A 24,261-nucleotide genomic window follows, 5' to 3' on the forward strand; every position below is an offset into this window, starting at 1 on the left:
CACACTGGCAGCTAACCATACGCGCCAGTTATCCTCATCTAAGTCACCTCTTGCCCTACATAGCCTTCGACATGGTTGACACGACCATACCATGTTGACACCTTTGAGCACGACAGTGCACTTGCTGAGCACGAAGGTACGACCCTTGAGCGCCACAGCAGGAACCTTGAGTGTGCTGGCATGATCTCTAAGAATGAGGTCAAAGGCCAGACCATCATCTCCTGAGGATGCATTATCATGCTCAAAGGTCGTGTAGCCGTACTCAAGGGTCATTATGCTTAAAGGTCGTGTCGTCGTACTCAATGGGCGAATATTCAGGTGTGCTCAAGGGTTAAAGGCTTTCATCCATGGGTCTTCCAGCAATATCTTCACATCACATCCCTATTTCCCTATTTTTTTAAAAGGTTTCATTTCTCCCCAGTTCTCACTATGCATATTATCCCTCTCGACTGTTCGTTCTTCTGACCACCATGGACCTAAGAAAACTTTTCAGCTTCACGTCCATACATCAGACTTGAGACAGGTGATCAGTCATGCCAGTTTCTTGCACATTCTTCACTTCAATTCCTGCCATTTCACCAGAGCTCTCACTCAACGCATCTCCAGTGTTTTTCCCTTGCTAGTCTTTCCTCTCAACCTCACCTCCTCCACATCCTATCCTTGCAGATCGTCTCACTCCAAAATAACCAAAGTTCTTTACATCTTCTAATTCTTCCCCATTCAAAACCATGTTACAGTGAGACCGTCACCCATAAACACTAAAGACCAGAACCCTGATCTTATATGTATTTCACTTTCATGATTACATAATTTTTGATGATATCCAACGGACCCTTTGATACAGTGAACAGCAAAGCATCATTTGCTTCAACAACAGTGGTAATTTCTAATTTGTTACACACTGGTTAAGTGATACGTCACAATTATCCCACCTCACTCATTTCCCGTAATGACTTTCCGATAAAAACATTAAACATGCATGATTGCTTGCAAAGCTTCGACACACTGCTACATTGTCAATACGAAGCTTACATTGCTACACTGATATTACGAAGCTTCGATGCATTCCTACACTGATATCCCGAAGCTTCAAGACACTTCTCCATTACGACATTACGAAGAGACACTGCTAAACTGGCATTGCGAAGCTCCGATACACCGCTGAATTGATATCATGAAGCTTCGACACACTCCTTCATTGACATTGCGAAGCTTCGACACACGGCTACGCTGACATTACGAAGTTGTGACACAGTGCTTCATCTACTTCAGACCACGGCCTCATACCAACACTTGATTTCAAACAAACGTATTAATTCCATTACAAAATCTCTTATCGAAAATCTTCCAAATACAACAAAGAGTTGGAACTTCCCAAAGAGCATTATTGTGAATATTGTCACCTGTCTTTTCTAGATTCATCAGTGCCGTGTACACTTCTCTTTCTCTTCCTCTGGAGCCTTCCCCACCATGTGTTTGAGGGTAAAAACCTGTCTCCATACCCTCTTCCCTTCCTTGTTCCTCACCTGCATGGAGTTTGCTAGGTGCTTTAACTGGTCACTAAGTATGATAAAAATGTAAGTGACGAACACACGAGCTTACGTGAAATCGGTAGAATTAATATAAAATCATTCATCATTTTGAAGAATTCTCTCTCTCTCTCTCTCTCTCTCTCTCTCTCTCTCTCTCTCTCTCTCTCTCTCTCTCAATCTCTCTCTCTCTCTCTCTCTCTCTCTCTGGTTTCACTATTTTCTAAGCTTTTCTTTTCCTCACTGTCACCCGAAATTCCACAACAGTCCAGCAGGCCAATTGTATCTCTTTTTTTTCCTCCCCTGTCTCTCGCACTCCCCAGCCCACCAACAGCTTGGTGTATCGGTAGGCGACGTAAGCCATGAATGTCAAAAGTGAGGGAACGCGAACGACAGAGCCAGATGTATGGGACTGATGCAGGGGATCATAGTAGGGGTGAGGTGAGATGAAAGCCTGTGGGGTGGTGGGTGTGGAATCAGTGGGGAGACAAGAGGAGCACGGAGTGGTATGAGAGGGGGAGTGAGTAAATGAGGAAGCAGATACCTAGCTCAGTGAATGAGAGAGTAATTCAATTGACAGAATTACTAAATGGGTGAGTAAGTGATTTTCTGATTGACTGAATAAATGAATTCGAGTTACTCACCTCTCACCTCCCATTTCTCATTCTTTTGATTTCCCTATCATCCCTCTGGTTCTCCGCGTATTATATGTTCCTCCATTCTTTTGTATTTTTCTGCTCTGCGCTACCAACCCTTCTCCATACAGCCATCCTGCCCACAGGAACGCTTCATCCTCGCCACAACACGCTGATAGGCCAGAGAGAGGGGTGGGTGGCGAGGAACATACTGCTTTATAATGCTGATCTCAATCAAGGACACCATAACTGTATCGGGTGTAGACAAACCTCGTCATAGATCATGTCTTCTATGATCTAGCTTTCACCATGTGTCCTCATGTGTTACTGTCCCCCAGCTGGTAGCCTCGTCACTCCAGCTGGTATTCTCGTCACTCCAGCTGGTAGTCTCGTCACTCCAGCTGGTTGCCTCGTCACTCTAGTTGGTAGTCTCGTCACTCCAGCTGGTTGCCTCGTCACTCCAGCTTGTAGTCTCGTCAATCCAGTGGGTATTCTCGTCACTCCAGCTGGTAGCCTCGTCACCCCAGCTGGTAGTCACTCCAGCTGGTAGCCTCGTCACTCCAGCTGGTAGTCTCGTCACTCCAGCTGGTAGTTTCATCACAGACCGTCACGTCTTATGTTAACTAGAAGTCACAAGGCAGTGCAGACGACATCCATCTGTTTATTTTCTAAATATTTTGTTCGTTACTTCAAAGAGTATTTTGTTAAGGATTAACTGAAGGAATTGTTCTTTATGTACACTTTCATTCATTCATCTCAAAAAATATCATGAATAAATGATGGCTCTGGACACGAGAATTTATTAAATGGTGCAAAGTCACAAAGTCTGTCTCCTGCCACAGTAATTTGCTCTCTCTCTCTCTCTCTCTCTCTCTCTCTCTCTCTCTCTCTCTCTCTCTCTCTCTCTCTCTCTTATCTTTCCCCATCTCTTCCACTGCGTCCCCTCACGCTCTCTCTCTCTCTCTCTCTCTCTCTCTCTCTCTCTCTCTCTCTCTCTCTCTCTCTCTCTCTCTCCCTTCCTATCTTTATCTTCCCGTCTTTTCCACTGTGTCTTTCTCTCCCACTCCTCCCACAGTTCTCCCTCCTCCCCTCTCCCTACCCCCCTTCCACAACCACCACAACTAATACCAACAATATCACGACGGTAATGACCCGCAGGTTCCACACCAACTTCAACGAGATCATTTGCCAGTTCGTCCTGCCTGGAGGGGATCATAATCCATAATGACACTAAGCTAATGTAATGAATCAGCTCCACAACATCTAGTATATTATAATCACCTGCACACTGGAGTCTGACACAGGGCCTTTGTGACCTCTTGTGACCTGTTGGCGTTACCGCTCACAGGATGAGCTTAGGGGGGTGCACAATGCATCATCTGACGTCTAGCGGCAAAGGTGACACTTGATGAACTCTGGATTAAATACAGAGTCGAGCTCGCTCTGGAACCTGACTTCCCCACCACTCCCAAGACCTCGGTCTGACTCTCATTCACAAGTCACTCCTTCACGAACTGCCGCCGGTGGCGGAGGGAACTGCTGGCATGACGGAGAGAGAGAGAGGGCGTGTGTGGGACGCAGTAGTTTTAGTCAATTTCGCAGGAAATCGATCAGATGGTTCTGTGTGAGAGAGAGAGAGAGAGAGAGAGAGAGAGAGAGAGAGAGAGAGAGAGAGAGAGAGAGAGAGAGAGAGAGAGAGAGAGAGAGAGAGAGAGAGAGACAGAGACAGACAGAGACACGCCAACGTCCGTGGGAAGTAACACATCACCCTCGCCTCCACCTCCTCACAATAGAAATAAAAAAGATAAGGAAAGATTCTGTGGTTGAAGAAGATGATGATGATGATGGTCACTGCTACCAAGGCTATGCTGTGAGCCCCCCAGATACAGCTGACAGGCTGACGGGCAGAAAAGCTGACGGCCAAACAGTGCTGACGGACTGAAAAGATGATGGCCTAACGGGCTGACGGGGCGATGGCTCGACTCACAGCTGATGGGATATGTGGTGATGAAGGCTGGGCGAGAGTGGGACTGGTGGCAGGATGAATGGGACCGTGCATGGTTGTGGGAGGGAGCGGGGAAGACGCAGGCGAAGGAGGAGGGATGGAAGGAGTACGTAGAGGAGGAAGGTAAATGAATAAAGAAGTGAAAAGAAGGAAAAGACAGAGCAGGGAGGGAGTTAGCGGGTGCTGTTGGAGAGAGCGGCTAGGCTCTCGTAAATGGAGACCATAGCATCATTAGACAACAGATAAACATACAATATTGAAATCAACAATAAGCTCTTGATCTCAGGTCACAGAGGAGCGAACCTTAAGATAATAAAACGCGAAATTACAGACAGCAACTGGATGAAATTCCTTGACATGAATCCAGTGGAACAGAGATGATAATCCTAAAAAAAATTACTAACTAGAAAGATGAATGTGCTAAATTATCGTCCACTTTACCTGACGTCAGTTTTAGCTAAATCAATAGGTAGAAAAGTAATGCAAAATAGTACAATTTCTAGATCAGTAATAACAGACAAACTAGCATACCATTAATAACAACTTATCTTGTTTACCAAATACACAAAAACTCTTCAGTGTTCTATATTACGACTGTGACAGGAGAGTACCTTTTAATGTTCCTTACCTCTACCCTCAAAAAGCATTCGATGAAGTACCATACAAGACACTGCTACGTACATGAATATCATATGGAACAGGAGCGAGCTATGAGTGGGGATGAGTGACTGGCTTACCAACACAACGACGTGTAGTGTTATATAGCGAAGCCTCAAATGGCTTAATGTGACGAGTGGTGTGCCACATGGGACGGTCTGTGGCCCCCATTCTTTTGATGATATACATTAATGTGTCTATGGATTTGAGTTTCGTATCTAAGACCTCCTAATCTTACTGACAATACAAAACTAAGGGTACAGCTATAAATGAGCAAGATTGTGAAATAATCAAGAGACATCTTAGATTTTTTTTTAGAATGGTCAGGTAAATGGTATAAGAAAATCAATGGACGAATGGAAATCCGCTATTCAAAATAAGTGAAGAGAAGTATTCTGGAATTGTTGTAACTAAGAATCTAAAAAATGCTATACAGTGCAGAGCTGTAAGTAATAAAGCAAATCGAACGTTGTTTCATAACTACGAAGGAACTTGGACTGCAAACCCTGAAAAGTATTGACAACGCTCTAATAAGATCACACTTTCAATATACAGTTCTGGTTCTCTAACTACAAATATGGATGAGAACAAAACTAGAACAAGTACAGTGACGAGCGACAAAACCATTTACACCCCTGAGAAATCTGCCTTACGAAAAGAGGCTCCGACTTTTTTTTCTCAAATAATAATACTGGCTGAAATCACGATGAACTAGATATAAGCTTTCAATATACTGAATAAATTCGATAACCTGTATCATGATGATGACCTCACTGACATACAAGGAAACACAGTGATACGACAAATATATCAAAGCTAAAAGCTGTAATACCGACGTGGTAAAAAAAGCTCCTTCACAAGTACATAGACTGAACATTGGAAGAAGTTATCATCAAAAGTGATAACAGAATTATCCATTTTGATCTTTTCTATCTGATCCCACACAGGGTTACTTCACGAATACGTACATGGTTTTCCATTCATCTTCCTCCCGGATGTTATTGTCGGATGGAGCGGAGGAGGAGGTGGGGAGAGAGAGAGCCTTCTTCACGTTCTAGCCTTACCTCATTCACTTTTTGTTATATGTTAGCTCAGACGGCACGGGCAACTGAATGCCCTAATCAAGACCATCTCGTTTACGCTATTTATATATATATATATATATATATATATATATATATATATATATATATATATATATATATATATATATATATATATATATATATATATATCCCCATTTCATCGACCTAACTCCATGGGAGGATGAACAGCTGGGTTGACTCTGGGCCAACTGCCAAGTTCAAGATTCGAACCTATGTTGGTTCGACTCAAGGTGGGTCGCGAATACTTTTGTGGTCAGTATCGCTAACCGATACACCACAGAGTCCGTGAATTCGATATAATAACGGGTAGAAGTACATTATAAAACAGAAAACATAAACATAGGCCAAGTGGGCCTTCTGTTCTCTGTCTTTCTCATATGCTTGTATACACTCTTTCTCTTTCCACTCTCTCGTTTTTCCCCTTCCTCTTGTCACTCTCATCAACATTAAGTACTCCCTCCTCTCACCGTGTCTCATAATGATCAAGCATTAAGTATTCTCTCTTTATAGTCTCTCATTTTCATAACTTTCCAACCTTTTCTCTCTCTCTCTCTCTCTCTCTCTCTCTCTCTCTCTCTCTCTCTCTCTCTCTCTCTCTCTCCATTTCTACTATCATCAGTCTTTAATTACTCTCTCCTCTGAGTTGCTCATTCCCATAAGTCAACTACCCTTCCCTCTCCCCAACTCACTCATTAATCATTAACTACCCTCTCCTCTACTTTTCTCACTCTCTTGAACCGTCATCTACCTTTCTTACTCTCATCAATCATCACCTATCTTCTCTCTCTCTCTCTCTCTCTCTCTCTCTCTCTCTCTCTCTCTCTCTCTCTCTCTCTCTCTCTCTCTCTCATTCGTCATCAACTACCATTCACCTCTCCCATCCTCACGGGCCCCTCCTTTTCCTTCCACTGCGATCAACTCCTACTTCTCCTTCACCTAACCCCTCCCGCCCACTAATATTTTCAACCCCCACTCACCTTTTTGCCTTCTTTCCCTCCCTTTTGACCATCACTTCATTTACTTCTCTTTTCCTTTCCCCTTCTCATCTTTCTCGAACTTATCCTTCAACCCTCCTTCTTCCCTCCCCCGTCCTCACCTTCCCTCCATCACTCATCCACCACCTCCCTCTGCTCATGCACGCCACACCTTTCTTATTCACATCCTCAAGTCCAGCGAGAGAACGGGGAAAAAAAAAAGGTAGTTGAGAAATCTTAATGTGAGCTTCTTCACTAAGGGAGGGCGTATGGGTAGAGCCACCGTGAGGAAGTCCCTCAAACTTTTAATGGAATTCTCAGGAGGCTGTATAGGCGACGCCACTTGGGACATTTCCTTGCACGGAGACATAAAGTTCTTTTTTTTTTTTTTGCCTTCATGCTATAGGGAATGTAGAGAAGGAGGAGGGGGTGATGGAGGAGGAGGAGGAGGAGGAGGAGGAGGAGGAGGAGGGAGAGAGTCTGTGGAGATGGTAGGGGTGTGATGGGTGGATGATGGTCAATAAGGAAGGAAAAAGTAAAGAGGATAAGGAGGAAACGTCGAAAGAGAGGAAGTGAAGTGTACAAGGAAAATAAAAAAAGGAAGTTATGATGAAGATAATGATGATGATGATGATGATGATGATGAGGAGGAGGAGGAGGAGGACGAAGAAGAAGAAGAGGGTGAGAAGTTAGCAGGTGAAGATGAGGAAGAATAAGAGACACACAACAAGGAAAGAAGGAAGAGTTTGAGGAATAGGAGGGCAGATAGAGAGGTAGAGCGTTGGGAATATTGAAGGAGTCTTGGGTATTTCAGGTGTTGGGCTATGTGCACCTTCTCATACAATGACGTGTACACTCTCTCTCTCTCTCTCTCTCTCTCTCTATATATATATATATATATATATATATATATATATCTCTCTCTATATATATATATATATATATATATGTATATATATATATATATATATATATATATATATATATATATATATATATGCTATTATTTCTACATCATTTGATAGCTTTCATTTGTATGTCTCCCTACAATTCAATCCACTTCATAAATTTCCCTGTTGCTTATTTTCTACACGGTCCGTTCCATCATCCAGTCCCAAAAACGTCATAAGTCCATTTTCTTTTAACTGGGCGGTGAGATGGTTAGGGGGGCTCGATAGAGTTATGTACAGGAGAGAAACAATAAAACAGTAGACCCCAATCCTTCCTCTCCCTCCCCTTCCCCCTCCATACCCATTCGTTTCTCCTCCTCCCTTCCCCCCACCGCAATACACTACGTACCCTCTCCTGTCCACCTCCCCACCACCAGCAATATACTAACCCTCTCATCTCCTCCCTCCCCCCACCACACCACGCCAGCAATACACTAACTCTATCCCCTCCTCTCCTCCACCCGTCCCTTGCCTACAAGTCGATGCTTCTGTCACTAAAAGGAACATGGCTTATTTATGAAGGGAGAGTAAGACAATGGCAGCCCGAGGAACCTTGGCCATTCACCTGAATGGCATTAATACCTCAAGTTGTGGGTGTGTTTGTTTAACCCCTTGAGCCAGATGGCACCATCCTCAGGTATGATGGCTTTCTATCCTCCAGGCTACCATACGGAAAGGTCTCCCGCTCTGGCTCAAGGGTCGTTATCGTCTTGCTTAAGAGGATAATGTCTCGCCTTGTCTTCAACCGATGGCTCAAGTATTACATCAACGTCACACAACACTACCGCTGAGTCTGCCATGCAGAGAGAGGCAAGTATTACGTTTTTGCGAGTATTTTCGAAGGAAATTCTACCAAACAGGAAGGCCTCACCTCTGAATAATATGTTTATGAAGAACGAGTCATGCGAGTTACGTGTTGGCAAGTGTTTTGTTTTAAGTACGCAAGTCTGTGGACTGAAAGCCAGCAGAACAGAGGGTGAGGCTATAAAGACAGTTACCTGGGCCAAGGGAGTGTCCCACGAGAAAAGTCGGAAGGGGACTTAAAACATGTATTCCGAGTCTTCAGCCTACGCCCACCAATCTAAAACTCCCATTCTTTAAAGCACGCTTGGGATTGGTCATAGCTCCTCCGATATTGATCACCTACCATACTGGATACTGATTGGTTCTTATCATGAAAAAAAAACGGTTCTCATTGGTCATGGAGTCACGCGGTATTATCTAATAGCAGGTATCCATTACCAACTTTTCGGTAGCCAAGCACAAATGCTTTCTATTTTTTGAGGTATTAAAGGCCATTAGTAATAGCTCATGCGTGTTCGCTAATACCTTAAGAACGTATGATCATGGCATCATATTGTCCGTGTGTGTAATTCCATATTTAGTTGATTTTTTGTACTCTACGGGGAAGGAGTTTTACACTCATGGGGACTCAATCTTGACAACTTTACAATCATACAAATTCTTAAACTTTTTTATGCCGTCCACACTCACAATTTCATGATTCAGTGTTTTCTATTCATCTACAACTCTTACAAGACACAAGTCCTTTACATCATCTTTGATAAGTTTCTTCCTTAATTTCATGTTTTTGCCTCTGACTGTTCTCTTCTTACATCTTTGAATAACTGCTCATGACTGAAATCGCCAAACTGCTTTTAAAGACTTAAAGATCGTGATCTTCATCAACCTCCTCTATTAGTTCTAATGTACTTCTTTAACTATGACGAAACTTGAGAATCATCTAATTTTGGCCAACTGAAGGATGTAAACAGCTAATCTACATTTACCAATTCAACTGTTCCCTCATTGTTATCATTGTGGGACATGGGACTTCACCGCAGCCAGGACGACCTCCACTAAGCGTTAAGCACAGCGAAGCAATTCCCAGCATCAGGGAAAGTCCGTAAAGAGGCCGTAGAAGGATGACCAACAAGCTCTCTCAAAGTGCAAAATGTCATGTACCAAGTACCAATCACTGGTCTCATATATCTGAACTCAGCTGTACTAAAACTCCCTCTACCCCACCCACAACACCTTTCCTAACACAACCTTTCTGCAATACTTCTCTTAAAACACCATAGTCACTTGCTACTTCATTATCTGCTGTAAGTCACTCCTGGTAACCTTTCCCTGCACAACTCTCTTGCAAGACTCAGTTTTCGCCAACCTTAAGACGTCAACTGAAACATACCAGTGTTTGTTTCCTACAGAATACTGTCATATATATAACCTCTGCAGACTCCTGGCAATGGTACCTCATCTCCCACTGTCATATATTTAGAGTTTTAGACTTTATTCGTGTTCAACATTCTCTCTCCTCTAGCGAAGAAACTTCGGAAATCAGGAAAGATAGATAGATAGATAGATAGATAGATAGATGGGTAGGTACGTAGGTAGGTACGTAGGTAGAGAGAGAGAGAGAGAGAGAGAGAGAGAGAGAGAGAGAGAGAGAGAGAGAGAGAGAGAGAGAGAGAGAGACGCCAAGAATAGCATAAACCTGAACAATCCAGCAGCCACACCCAACCCCCCGCGCCCCCCCAGCCTAACCAGACGGGTAACCCCTCCCCTCCCCCCCTCCCCTTCGATCAACTTAGCCAAGCGTGATAATATTGAGAATGAGGTTAAGAAGGAGGGGCAGGGGGAGAGGGGAGGGGGGGCGGGGAAGGGGCGTTGGAGGCAGAGGAAGATGGATGAAGGGGAAAGGAAAAACGATGGGTGAAGAAGGAAGGAAGGAAGGAAAGAATGAAGGGAAAAAAAAAAGAAGGAAGGAAGGAGAAGAGAAGAACACGAAGGCCCCACCCCCCAACTCAAGACCCTTGCCCTCGTCCTCCACCACAAGCAAGCCCCTTCTTCAACCCAAGCGAGCCCTCCTCCACCACACTCCCTCCCACACAACAACGCCCAGGATGATGCAATTACGCCTCCACCTCGTGTGGTAATTGGCTCTGCCTTCCTAAGTCATATCGCCAGGGTACGCCTGTGACTGATCTGGGGATTGAGATTGTCGAAAATATCGGAGTTACGTGGGTATGAACCTACGTGGGTATGAACCTACGTGGGTATGAACCTACGTGGGTATCAACCTACGTGGGTATGAACCTACGTGGGTATCAACCTACGTGGGTATCAACCTACGTGGGTATGAACCTTTCAAGGACAACCTCGTCGAACATGAGTCAGTTAACACCAAACGCATATATATATATATATATATATATATATATATATATATATATATATATATATATATATATATATATATACATATATATATATTATCCCTGGGGATAGGATAGAAAGAATACTTCCCACATATTCCCTGCGTGTCGTAGAAGGCGACTAAAAGGGGAGGGAGCGGGTGGCTGGAAATCCTCCCCTCTCGTTTTCTTTTTTGTTAATTTTCCAAAAGAAGGAACAGAAAAGGGGGCCAAGTGAGGATATTTCCTCAAAGACTCAGTCCTCTGTTCTGAACGCTAACGCGGAAAATGGCGAATAGTATGAAAAAAAAAAAAAAAAAAAAAATATATATATATATATATATATATATATATATATATATATATATATATATATATATATATATATATACATAGAATTGAATACGACAGTATATTTACAGTTAATAATCTTTCTTTTGTTCTCTGATTTCCTCCGTATCATTCTACCATTATGTGGGTGCTCAAACACCAGTTGTCTATAATTTTCCATTCGATGCATTCAAGTTTTCGCCTCCACAGAGACATCATCAGGAATCTACATAATGAGAGAGAAGGAAAAACTGCGTCACAAAACTTGGATATGACATGGAAAACGCAAACAAAATATATACAATTTTTTTTTCTTTTTTGTAGATTCCTGATGATGCCTCTTTGAAGGCAAAAGCTTGAATATAATAATGGATAGCAATTGATAACTGGTGTTTGAGCAGCCTCCTAATGGTAGAATGATACGGAGAAAAATTTCAGAACATAAGAAAGAGGACTGATGACTAGATATGCTGTCGTATTCAATGCTATGTGCATTATAGAAATCCTGCTCCTAGCCTATACTAATAAATATATATATATATATATATATATATATATATATATATATATATATATATATATATATATACACTCACTCATGTATGATGTAGTTGTCGTGTATCGATTCACAGGCTGTATACTTGCCTTCAGAACAACGTCATTTTTCAGAAGGCATTATGATCTTAAAATAATCATATAAAAGAAATACCAAGTGTACGATATTCTTAAGGTCAGTGTCTTACTCGAGACCAACTGATGCGAAGAACTAAAACTGCGCTATACACTGGACGAAATCACGCCAGTGTCCAGGGGAGGCACCGCTTCTCACCAGCCGGCCGGGATATGGCCCAAGTTGTGACATTATAGTGTCTGTTGGCGTTAGTGGCAGGCGTGATACAGTCCAGCAGGCCAGCCCATCACGGCCTGCAGGAGATGGAGGAGGAAGAGCAGGGGCAGGGGAGAATGACCCGAATGACCCAGGTGGAGGAGGAGCAGGGAGGGCAGTGGAGAGTGGCATGACCAGCCTATCAGAACCTGAGGTGGTGGTGGTGGAGGAGTAGGAGGAGGAGGAGGCGAAGGGGCAGGGGAGATATACACGGCCAGCACATCAGCAACTGAGGTGGAGTAAGAGTAGGAGAGGGCAGTGGAGAGCGACATAACCAGCCCATCAGGACCAGAGGTGGAGGAGGGTGGCGGAAGGACAGACATTGCTAGCTCATCATGAGGAACGGGATGGCAGAAGTGATAAGACATTTCTCGTTGAGAGCTTCACGAAGAACAACTTCTGGTGGCTTATCAACACCAATCTGGAGCAGATATGGCAGTAGATCTGGCCTCTCCAGTCAGGCAACTTCACTGTAAACTGATGGTGAGACACGTCAGATGCCATCTTTTGTAAACGAGGGGGAAATGGTGACAGTAGCAATGTGAGTCGTCAAAAGGTTAGTGTAAGGAAAATCCTACAACCTCTGTTAAGGTGTTGGATTATATGACAGGAGATATAAACCTCTAACTCGGACGAGACTGTAAACTCTCCCTTTCTTCTACTACCGACACGTATACCTTAAAAGATGTGCCTCAAAAGATCCGAAAATTACTCAGATATCTGGAATCATTTTCAGGCCAAGGCTGAAAGCAGCCGTTGCTGTTGTTTGTGTTCAAGCTTTACCAAGCTTTAGCCTGACATGAGTTCTTTTCCTTGGAAAGCCCGTCTCTTCCCTTTGTCTTCTGTTGCCTTCACAAAGCCCATCCTCTCCTAGGACCCCCTGCTATGCTAGAACAATATGTAATAAATGAATGATGTATCTAACATTCCCAGTAAGGATCCTGGCGTATGGATAATCAAGCAGTCAGTACACAACGAGTTCGACAACATGGAAGCTCCTCGGAAGAAAGCTGGACAAAAGGTTTTCGTTGCCCTGTGAATAAAAGTCAGAGCTCACCATCATGTAAGATTAATCTGTATGAAAATAGTCTAGATCTCTGGGTAAGGTGAACAGCAGCGTAGGTCACCGATGAAGAATCTTTCTGTGTGTCGTCTGGTCGAGACGCTCACGAGGTATATGAAGCCTTAATTCTTCTTGGCAGGTGTCTACCTCCATGACCTGGTCCCTTTCTCTGTGGTAGTGACGACCTGTATTCTTGTCCTGACTAACGATGGAGGTCTGACCAGCTACCGTGAGTGATCTTCCCCACTTCTTTGGTCGTACTTGGGTTATACTCCCACCTTCCTCCGTAGTTTCCCCCCTAGCGGGCATGGAGGAAGGTCTCGCGATAAATTCAAAATGATATCTGATCCCTCTAGTTAATTAAACCTGGAATCCCTCAGTAGAGAGACTGAGTACTGTGATATCTGAGATTCATAACTTCTTGTGTCGAAGCTAACATGTTATATGATGTACTAACAACTGTTACACATGATCATATATATATATATATATATATATATATATATATATATATATATATATATATATATATATATACATATATATATATATATAGAGAGAGAGAGAGAGAGAGAGAGAGAGAGATAATGTTACAAGTATGTCAAATTAGTTCATTACAGCTTAGGTTTTTACAAGCGCTCGACTGCCCAACACACAACGTTATGTACTCGCACCATACACGAGAAGCTGTTGTCTAAATACCAGTCTCCCTCTGAGCCTTCACAGCGTAGCCACACGATGGCCTGGGGTGAGGCGAGGAACGGGCCCAGGGTTACGTGATAGCTGCCTGGAGGTGGGTTGGTAAATGGGGTGCGTGCTGAAGGCCTGGAATCAGGCAGGAAGTGGAGCCTGGGTACGTGTTGACGACCTGGGGTGAGGTGTGAGACGAGGCTGGAACATATATGTTGAAGGTGCAAGAAACGGGGCCGCCGGCGTTGCAGCGAGATATTAGTACCAGATGGACGATAAGAAAAGGGTGTGAGAAAGATCTAAGAGGTCGATAGTAAGAGAGTGAGAGAGAAAGACGCAAGAGCAGAGATGATATGGTGGCAGGAAGCTGAGTAAGGGAGACGCCTAGGTTTAGAGGGAATAATGTCTGTGATAGACGTGAGATAGAAGGAAAAGTAAATGTATGAACAGGAAGGATAACTGAGGACTGATGGTCAGTCAGGACGTCATCTGCTGAAGGATAGTAATAGTATAACAGGACGTCATCTGCTGAAGGATAGTAATAGTATAACAGGACGTCATCTGCTGAAGGATAGTAAGAGTATTATAGATTTCTAATCTATAAAGATAGGGACAGGACTGTAAAGCTGAGGGCTGCGTGAAGGAAGGTGTTTGTGTCGGTAGACGAGTGATGATGAGATGGGAAAAGTTTTATGGAAAGGGTTCGGGTAAATACCAGGAAGTGATGGGGAAAATTTTTTGTGTTGCAGACTTTGGAAATCACTGCGCTTGATGGGTCTCGAGTGAGTCTTAACCAAAGTGATGGTCGTATGGAGGTGGTTGGTCACATTCCCTTGTATCTCTTTAACTCCCATCGTCACACCTAACGCCCTTCAAATCCCTCCCTATTGCCCTTCAATAACTCCCTCACACCGTCCAATTTCTCCTCTCCGTACTCCAATACATCCCCCTTCACCTTCTAGTATCTCCCCTCTCACTCATTAGTAAGTCCTCTCGCACCTTCTGGTATGTCCCCTCACACCCTATAGTATGTCTCCTCACACCCTCTAGTATGTCCCGTCACACCTTCCAATATCTCGCTCTTACACCCTCAGGTATATCCCCTCGCACCTCTCAATATCTCCCCTTCCTCCCTTCTATATCATCCGTCACACCCTTTAATACGTCCCCTCACACCCTAGTATCATCCCTCATATCCAGTAATATAACTTCCACACACCCTTCAAAAGTTTCATTCACACGTCCTAAAATCCCTCATCGAACCGACCCTGACTCTCTCCTCACCTTGGAAAAAAGAAAGATCATTGCAGCCTTCAAAAACCCCATCCTACATTCACCATCATTCTCATAGTTTTTATTGTTCTTCACTCTCCCTAACAATCTACCTCACACTACAATAAACTCTCTTATAGCCTCCAAAATCCGTCCTCAAGACCTTCAACAATCTCCTACAGACCTCCAACATCCTGTCTCACACCTCTCGTTACCCTCTCACCGTCCTCACTCTCTCACTCTCTCTCCCAGAATTTCTGAAAGTTTACTCTACAAACTAAATCAACGCTCACATCCTACACGCAAAGGAGCCCTCAAAAAATCCTCAAACTCTTACGCTCAAAACAGCCCCCTCTCACGTCCTTCAAAAGCCTCCTTTTACCCTCCAATATGTTCGCCAGCACTATAAAAGGTCTCACCCTTTCAACGTTCAATGACTTCCCCAATGCTCTCCAACACGGCCCCTAACACCCTCCACAACACGCGCCAGCATCGTCCCTCACAACCTACTACGACCTTCGCCACACCCTCAACATTCAACCTTAAATCCTGCAAAACCACCATCTTGTCCTCCAACACTCATCCTCACCCTCCAACGTCACCCTACGCACCTTCCGCGTTGACTTCAATCACTCCTACCTCAGCTTTTTAACTTTTTCCCATTATATTTAGACGACTCCCACTTAACTCGCTCTCCCTCTCTCACCAGGGAGGTGTTGCCGGTTCTAGCCTCCTAGCTAGGGGGAAGGTTAGAGACATCTGCGCAGTAAGCCAGCATTTCAGTGGTCTTTGGCCATGGCAACTGTGTTTTCTTTCCCATCACACACACCTATGGGATGCTGGCCTTCAGTCCACAAACATACAAGTCTCTCCTCGTACTTATTTGACATGATGACTTACATGGCTCGTTCTTCGTAACTTGTCTTACCTGCAGTGGGTGCTACGCGCTAGCCCTGCCTTTTGACATATCTCGCCGTAATTACTTATAAGCATGTTATAAATACCCTAATACCACAGGGCAGCCATGTGTTCCCTGAAACGTCTCCTCTCATCTTCTCACAATCTCCTCGCCTCCCATTCACTACGCTATGCTCTCCTTCTATAGACCTGTTCCCCCAACCCGCTTCACCCCTCTCCCCTTACTTCACCCACCTCCCTCTTGTAACACATACACAATCCTGTCTCGCAGGAGCAGCGACACCCTCACTCCAAAGCCCACACTCCTCCCCTCCACATCATCCCCCCCCCCTTGTCCCCCACCCCGCTCCATCCACCCCACCCTGACCAGCGGTAAGTGTATTGGAGCCAAACCTTTTGACTGAGGATCCAATTAATCTTTCTTAAGACGCTGCTGCGACGGCAAGAAAGATTTTTTTTTTTTATTCCCCTAAGGTTTTCACTGTAATAAGGGAGCCTTATTTTTCTCCTCTAGCGCCAAATACAACTTCTACATGGACGTTAAGAATCTATATGAAAGAAATTAATAACTACGCCATGTTAGGTACTCGGAATTCTACACTTTCGGTGAAGTATCGTAAGTAATAGTTTTATAAGGAGCGAATTAAAGTCATTTTGATTTACAACTTGATAATTCTTTTTTTCCGGAGGATGACAGACTGTGTATCACCGTACCAGTCAGTGGCTATCGTAAATGTCCACTAAAATTGAGAGGGACTACATTTCTCCTGGGATTAGATTTTTTCCTTATTTCTAAATCCCCTTTTTGTATGTTCTCTCTCTCTCTCTCTCTCTCTCTCTCTCTCTCTCTCTCTCTCTCTCTCTCTCTCTCTCTCTCTCTCCTTGCCTCTCCACCTTATCGTCTCTGCCTATCTTCCCGGTGGTCCTCCAGCCAGCAACAGGTACAACAGAGGTCGGCCTCAGGGCCTGCCTGGAGGAGATGCTGTGGAGGATCACCTTCCATGTCAGGGAACCTGATCGGTCCAGTCCACTCCAGGACTGCCAACTGCTATTAGCCAATCACGACTCTCCTTCGCTGTAGTCTAGTGGAATTCTCCCTTCTGTGTATCAAAGTAATTCTCTCTCTCTCTCTCTCTCTCTCTCTCTCTCTCTCTCTCTCTCTCTCTCTCTCTCTCTCTCTCTCTCTCTCTCTCTCTCGTTCAAATGGCGAGCTCTTTTCGTTGTCGGGGAAAATGATCGTCCATACTGCTCAACATTCCTTTCCTAAGCATACAGGAGCGAAGGTGTGAACTACCATTCCCCCCCCCCCCCCCCCCCCCCACTTTCGTCTTTCCCTCCTTACGTTACCTTTCTACACCACACACACACACACACACACACACACACGAAAAGCTAAATGTAATCCACTTCCTTCCCCCCCCAACTCCAGTTGTTCTTTTAGTCTCCTGATAAATTTTTCATTTTTTCCCCCCTTTTCAAACGACATAACTTCCGACTCAAAAGTCCCCAGCAGACAAGCTCATCATAGACGATCAGGTCTGTTATTTGCATGTCCCGTAGGCTTCCAATGTGCTCATTCCACATAAAACAGTTTTATTTCTTGCCTCATACAAGCAGCGCTTCCATGAATGATCTTCAAGAATACCTAATAAACTCCTTGATTCTAACCAGCTCAGCATGTAGCTCTCAGGGTCCTTTACTCACAATCAACTGATACCAGTAATCTAAAAGCTTATAAAATACCTCGATCACTCTCCTTGCGATCTGGGCCGCTTTGATCTTTCCTTCACACAAACTAAAACTATTATACATAACAACTTGGGCTACTACTGTATAGCCTCTACTGTTCTGATAACCAATCAAAGTCTTAATTCAGAAATTTTGCTACGAAACGTTATCGAATGACAGAAGGCACCAAAAGAACTCGCTAACATTAAACTTATGCAATTCTGTTCATATAATGTACTTATGGTCTTCTGCGATGTAGCGGTTAGCGTTCTTCACTGTGACGCATTCACGGCCTGAACGTATAAGGTTCGAATCCTGGTTGCGCCAGTCGGTCCACAGTCAACCCAGCTGTTCATCCACCCTTACGGGATGGATGATAAAATTGGTACCTGGCTAAGGCTTACATATATATATATATATATATATATATATATATATATATATATATATATATATATCTATATATATATATATATATATATATATATATATATATATATATATACATATATATATATATATATACATATATATATATATATATACATATATATATATATATATATATATATATATATATATATATATATATATATATATATATATATATATATATATTTTTTTTTTTTTTTTTGCTTTGTCGCTGTCTCCCGCGTTTGCGAGGTAGCGCAAGGAAACAGACGAAAGAAATGGCCCAACCCACCCCCATACACATGTATATACATACGTCCACACACGCAAATATACATACCTACACAGCTTTCCATGGTTTACCCCAGACGCTTCACATGCCTTGATTCAATCCACTGACAGCACGTCAACCCCGGTATACCACATCGCTCCAATTCACTCTATTCCTTGCCCTCCTTTCACCCTCCTGCATGTTCAGGCCCCGATCACACAAAATCTTTTTCACTCCATCTTTCCACCTCCAATTTGGTCTCCCTCTTCTCCTCGTTCCCTCCACCTCCGACACATATATTCTCTTGGTCAATCTTTCCTCACTCATTCTCTCCATGTGCCCGAACCATTTCAAAACACCCTCTTCTGCTCTCTCAACCACGCTCTTTTTATTTCCACACATCTCTCTTACCCTTACGTTACTTACTCGATCAAACCACCTCACACCACACATTGTCCTCAAACATCTCATTTCCAGCACATCCATCCTCCTGCGCACAACTCTATCCATAGCCCACGCCTCGCAACCATACAACATTGTTGGAACCACTATTCCTTCAAACATACCCATTTTTGCTTTCCGAGATAATGTTCTCGACTTCCACACATTCTTCAAGGCTCCCAGAATTTTCGCCCCCTCCCCCACCCTATGATCCACTTCCGCTTCCATGGTTCCATCCGCCGCCAGATCCACTCCCAGATATCTAAAACACTTCACTTCCTCCAGTTTTTCTCCATTCAAACTCACCTCCCAATTGACTTGACCCTCAACCCTACTGTACCTAATAACCTTGCTCTTATTCACATTTACTCTTAACTTTCTTCTTTCACACACTTTACCAAACTCAGTCACCAGCTTCTGCAGTTTCTCACATGAATCAGCCACCAGCGCTGTATCATCAGCGAACAACAACTGACTCACTTCCCAAGCTCTCTCATCCCCAACAGACTTCATACTTGCCCCTCTTTCCAAAACTCTTGCATTCACCTTCCTAACAACCCCATCCATAAACAAATTAAACAACCATGGTGACATCACACACCCCTGCCGCAAACCTACATTCACTGAGAACCAATCTCTTTCCTCTCTTCCTACACGTACACATGCCTTACATCCTCGATAAAAACTTTTCACTGCTTCTAACAACTTGCCTCCCACACCATATATTCTTAATACCTTCCACAGAGCATCTCTATCAACTCTATCATATGCCTTCTCCAGATCATATATATATATATATATATATATATATATATATATATATATATATATATATATATATATATATATATATATATACACTACTTTACCGAGTAACAGCAAATGACAGTTGCTCTCAATTCTGTCCATTAATCATTAACCAATTAGACAGTCGTGTTAACACTAATCACCGAGTATCATTTGAAAACCACTCTCAGCCCTTGACAATCTGTGAAACATCGTAGGTTGGAATTAAACAGAAATTATTGGACGGTTTACTTGACGCACGTTAATTGATTTTACGTAACAGTTCGACTTCCCCTGAAATTCGCCTTCCGGACAGAACTCCGCCTCAGTGTTGTTGCCCGTTGCTCGCTGTTCTGTATGGTTAGAATGTGTCAAGTCTGTATAGTCAGTGCAGTATTATCTATCAAGTCTGTATGGTGGTATGTGCCAGCTGTACTATGGTACTATGTGGCTGATCTGGAGGACAGCACTTGCCTTGGTCTGTACTATAATATCCGTCATTAAACTTATACCTGTGTCTATGTCCACAATTATCTCTCCATTAGTCTGTCTGTCCATCTGTTATCCTGTGTTTCTATTAATCTCTGAATATATCGATCTATTTGTATCTATCGATCTACAAACTTCAATCACTATAACTCGTATCTCCTTCCCTTCTCGCATACCAATTTCTAAAAGATGAAACATAAGAAGGAGCCAAGCGGGGAGTGCTCATCCTCCTCGAAGGCTCAAGCTGGAGTGTTTGAACCTGTGTGGATGTAATCAAAATGAAAGGGTAGTATGTTTCACCAGAGAAACCAGGATGTTCTGGCTCTGAGTGAAACAAACCTCGAGGATACAGAAGAATGGTTCGGAAATGTCTTAAGACTAAACTCAGGGGTAGGTGAGAGGGCAAAAGCTAAGGAAGGCGTAGGACTATTTCTGAAGCAGGTGTGGGAGTGTGTGACAGTGCAAGGAAGTGACTCTTACATTACAGAACAAATGGGCAAAGGAAGAATTATGGGAAATGCGTTTAAACTACTGACATGTCAAAACAACCCGTCTCCTGTAGTTTCTGCCGCGTAGCCTATTGATGACTGGCGGCCTCGCCTCAGGTCTCTGGTGTTAATTGTTCACTTAAAGGAGCACCAACTGGTTACGCATGTCCTTAAAATATGATCTTAAATGTGGATCATAAACAGACTGCGGACGGGTCTCTTCCCACCCAAAAGAGAACCTACCTTACCCTGCTACTGAGTAGGTCATAGAGGAAGTCCTGTGGCTGCAAAACAAAAACAACACACACACACACACACACACACACACACACACACACACACACACACACACACACACACACACACCTAGACCCCCATGATGTGAAGATTTGCGTTACTTGGTTTCATAGGCAGAGCCTTCGAATTTGAGTTCAGGGAAATCATCGTTACTCCTTACAGTTCATCAATTCGTCCACATCTTGCATACTGTGTTCAGCTTTGGTCACTCTACCTAAACAAAGACATATAGAATGGAGTGAGTACAGCATCCAGCTACCTAGATGATTCCCGGATTGAGAAATAAATCCTACGAGATCAGATTAAACAACTTCAACCTATGTAGCTTGATAGGTTTAAAGGTGATCTAATACAAGTATTCAAAAGGATCAAAGGCTTTGATGGTCTTGATCTGTCAATTTATTGAAGACTTTATTCGCTTGATTTTACGCGTCGTGATGGATAGGAACACAGCGTGGGCTAACGATTTACCTCGAATGAGGCGAAATGCTTTTTCTGGGATTGTTAACATATGAAACAATTTCCTGATTTAAATACGTTTAAGAATAGACTTAATAAATGCTTCGAGTCCACGACCTTCATTTTTTTTGCGCCTCTATTGTCAAGATGACAATTTGCATCTGTCTGCCGTCTAACTATTACCAAGTTATTCTGAGTTTCACAAACTCCCTCGAAAGTACCCAGTGTCTGTTGCTGTTTGAAGGCAGCAGTCGGCTCACGCCCAACCTAGGCGTTCATTCTCCACCCCTTCGGAGCTGGTTGATATATGGGTACCTGGTATAAGCTGGTCTGTGTGTAAGTGTGTGTGTGTGTGTGTGTGTGTGTGTACACATAGGAATAAAGATACGGTATTTTATATACTATGTCAAGAGATGGGGCGCTCATCCACAAGTGGGCTGATGGCATTCTGTTCACAAACATACCCTCTCCGTATGGCGCATAACACTCGACATCACGTAACTTAAACGACTCGTTATCTTTAACTATACGTCTTCCAGCGGTGCTTAATGGCAGCGTCTCTTAAATATTCAAGAATTACATCATCTCTCTCTCTCTCTCTCTCTCTCTCTCTCTCTCTCTCTCTCTCTCTCTCTCTCTCTCTCTTCTAGACAAAGATGGTCACGTTGAGTTCGACATATCTGTTCACAGCGACAGCTTACTAAAGCGTACATGGAGCATATAGTATGACCATGAAACCCAAAACCTTGGCTCGTATATAGTCACTGCTCTGGCTCTTCACACGAACACTACATTCGTGTGTGATGTCGTAGTTCATCTGCAGCTGAGCAGAGAGCTGCCCTCGAGGTCTAACTGGTTCGTACAAAGTTCAACTGTGTATACAGCTCCCCTGGTTCGATTACCCTTGTCGACCCCCCTAGCGAATGCCCTTTATTTAGTCATTACGCCCGCTGGTTAATGGGCTTTAGGACTGCACAGATACCTTAATGACCCCTCGCTGCTGACAGCCATTGGAGGCCGTATCCATTGATCTCATGCATTAGTCAGATGCGAAGGGTAATTATGGGAGTAACGGTACGGTCAACCCCGTGTCCTGTTGCTGATGGTGGCTCGGCCCTGACACACGGACAAGTTACTCTGCTGGTGTGTGGCGTCGGGCGAACACGAGAAGCTAAATCACATCTTATGTATTGGGAGATAGAGACTTTTTTCAACGCTTTTTTCTTGTCTTTTCTCTTCTATCCTTCCCGGAGTTACACCTGCGCGACTCTGCTCTCAAGCCGATCGATCTGGGCCTCGTAAGCATGTAACTTACTCCAAAACTCCCGAACTTCTTTTAATTTTTTAAATTTAAGTCCACATTATGATTATACATGATCAGGGGGAAGCCGTGCAATATTAATTATAATTTCTGCCATAAAATTCCTCTGGAACTAATAAGATCACTTTCCAGCAGAGATGAGTAGGGGGGAAAAGAGATTTGCACTGGCTTACAGATTTCTACATTATTATCTTTCTTTCCACATTCTATTTCCAAGATAACTGATCGGGCAATAGGCATATATATATATATATATATATATATATATATATATATATATTATTCTATTTTATCTATTATACTTTGTCGCTGTCTCTCGCGTTAGCGCAAGGAAACAGACGAAAGAATGGCCTAACCCAACCACATGCACATGTATATACATACACGTAAACACACGCACATATACATACCTATACATTTCAACATATACATACATATACATACACAGACATATACATATATACACATGTACATAATTCATACTTGCTGCCTTTATTAATTCCCGTCGCCACCCCGCCACACATGAAATGACACAACCCCCCACCCCCCGTACGCGGGCGAGGTAGCGCTAGGAAAAGACAACAAAGGCCACATTCGTTCACACTTATTCTCTAGCTGTTATGTATAATGCACCGAAACCACAGCTCCCTTTCCACATCCAGGCCCCACAAAACTTCCCATGGTTTACTCCAGACGCTTCACATGCCCTGGTTCAATCCACTGATAGCACGTCGACCATGGTATACCACATCGTTCCAAGTCACTCTGTTTCTTGCACTCCTTTCACCCTCCTGCATGTTCAAGCCCCGATCGCACAAAATCTTTTTCACTCCATCTTTCCACCTCCAATTTGGTCTCCCTCTTCTCCTGTTCCCTCCACCTCCGACACATATATCCTCTTGGTCAATCTTTCCTCACTCATTCTCTCCATGTGCCCAAACCATTTCAAAACACCCTCTTCTGCTCTCTCAACCACGCTCTTTTTATTTCCACACATCTCTCTTACCCTTACGTTACTCACTCGATCAAACCACCTCACACCACACATTGTCCTCAAACATCTCATTTCCAGCACATCCATCCTCCTGCGCACAACTCTATCCATAGCCCACGCCTCGCAACCATACAACATTGTTGGAACCACTATTCCTTCAAACATACCCATTTTTGCTTTCCGAGATAATGTTCTCGACTTCCACACATTCTTCAAGGCCCCCAGAATTTTCGCCCCCTCCCCCACCCTATGATCCACTTCCGCTTCCATGGTTCCATCCGCTGCCAGATCCACTCCCAGATATCTAAAACACTTCACTTCCTCCAGTTTTTCTCCATTCAAACTCACCTCCCAACTGACT

Source organism: Panulirus ornatus, chromosome 2 (assembly GCF_036320965.1).
Source record: "Panulirus ornatus isolate Po-2019 chromosome 2, ASM3632096v1, whole genome shotgun sequence".
Lineage (NCBI taxonomy): Eukaryota > Metazoa > Arthropoda > Malacostraca > Decapoda > Palinuridae > Panulirus > Panulirus ornatus.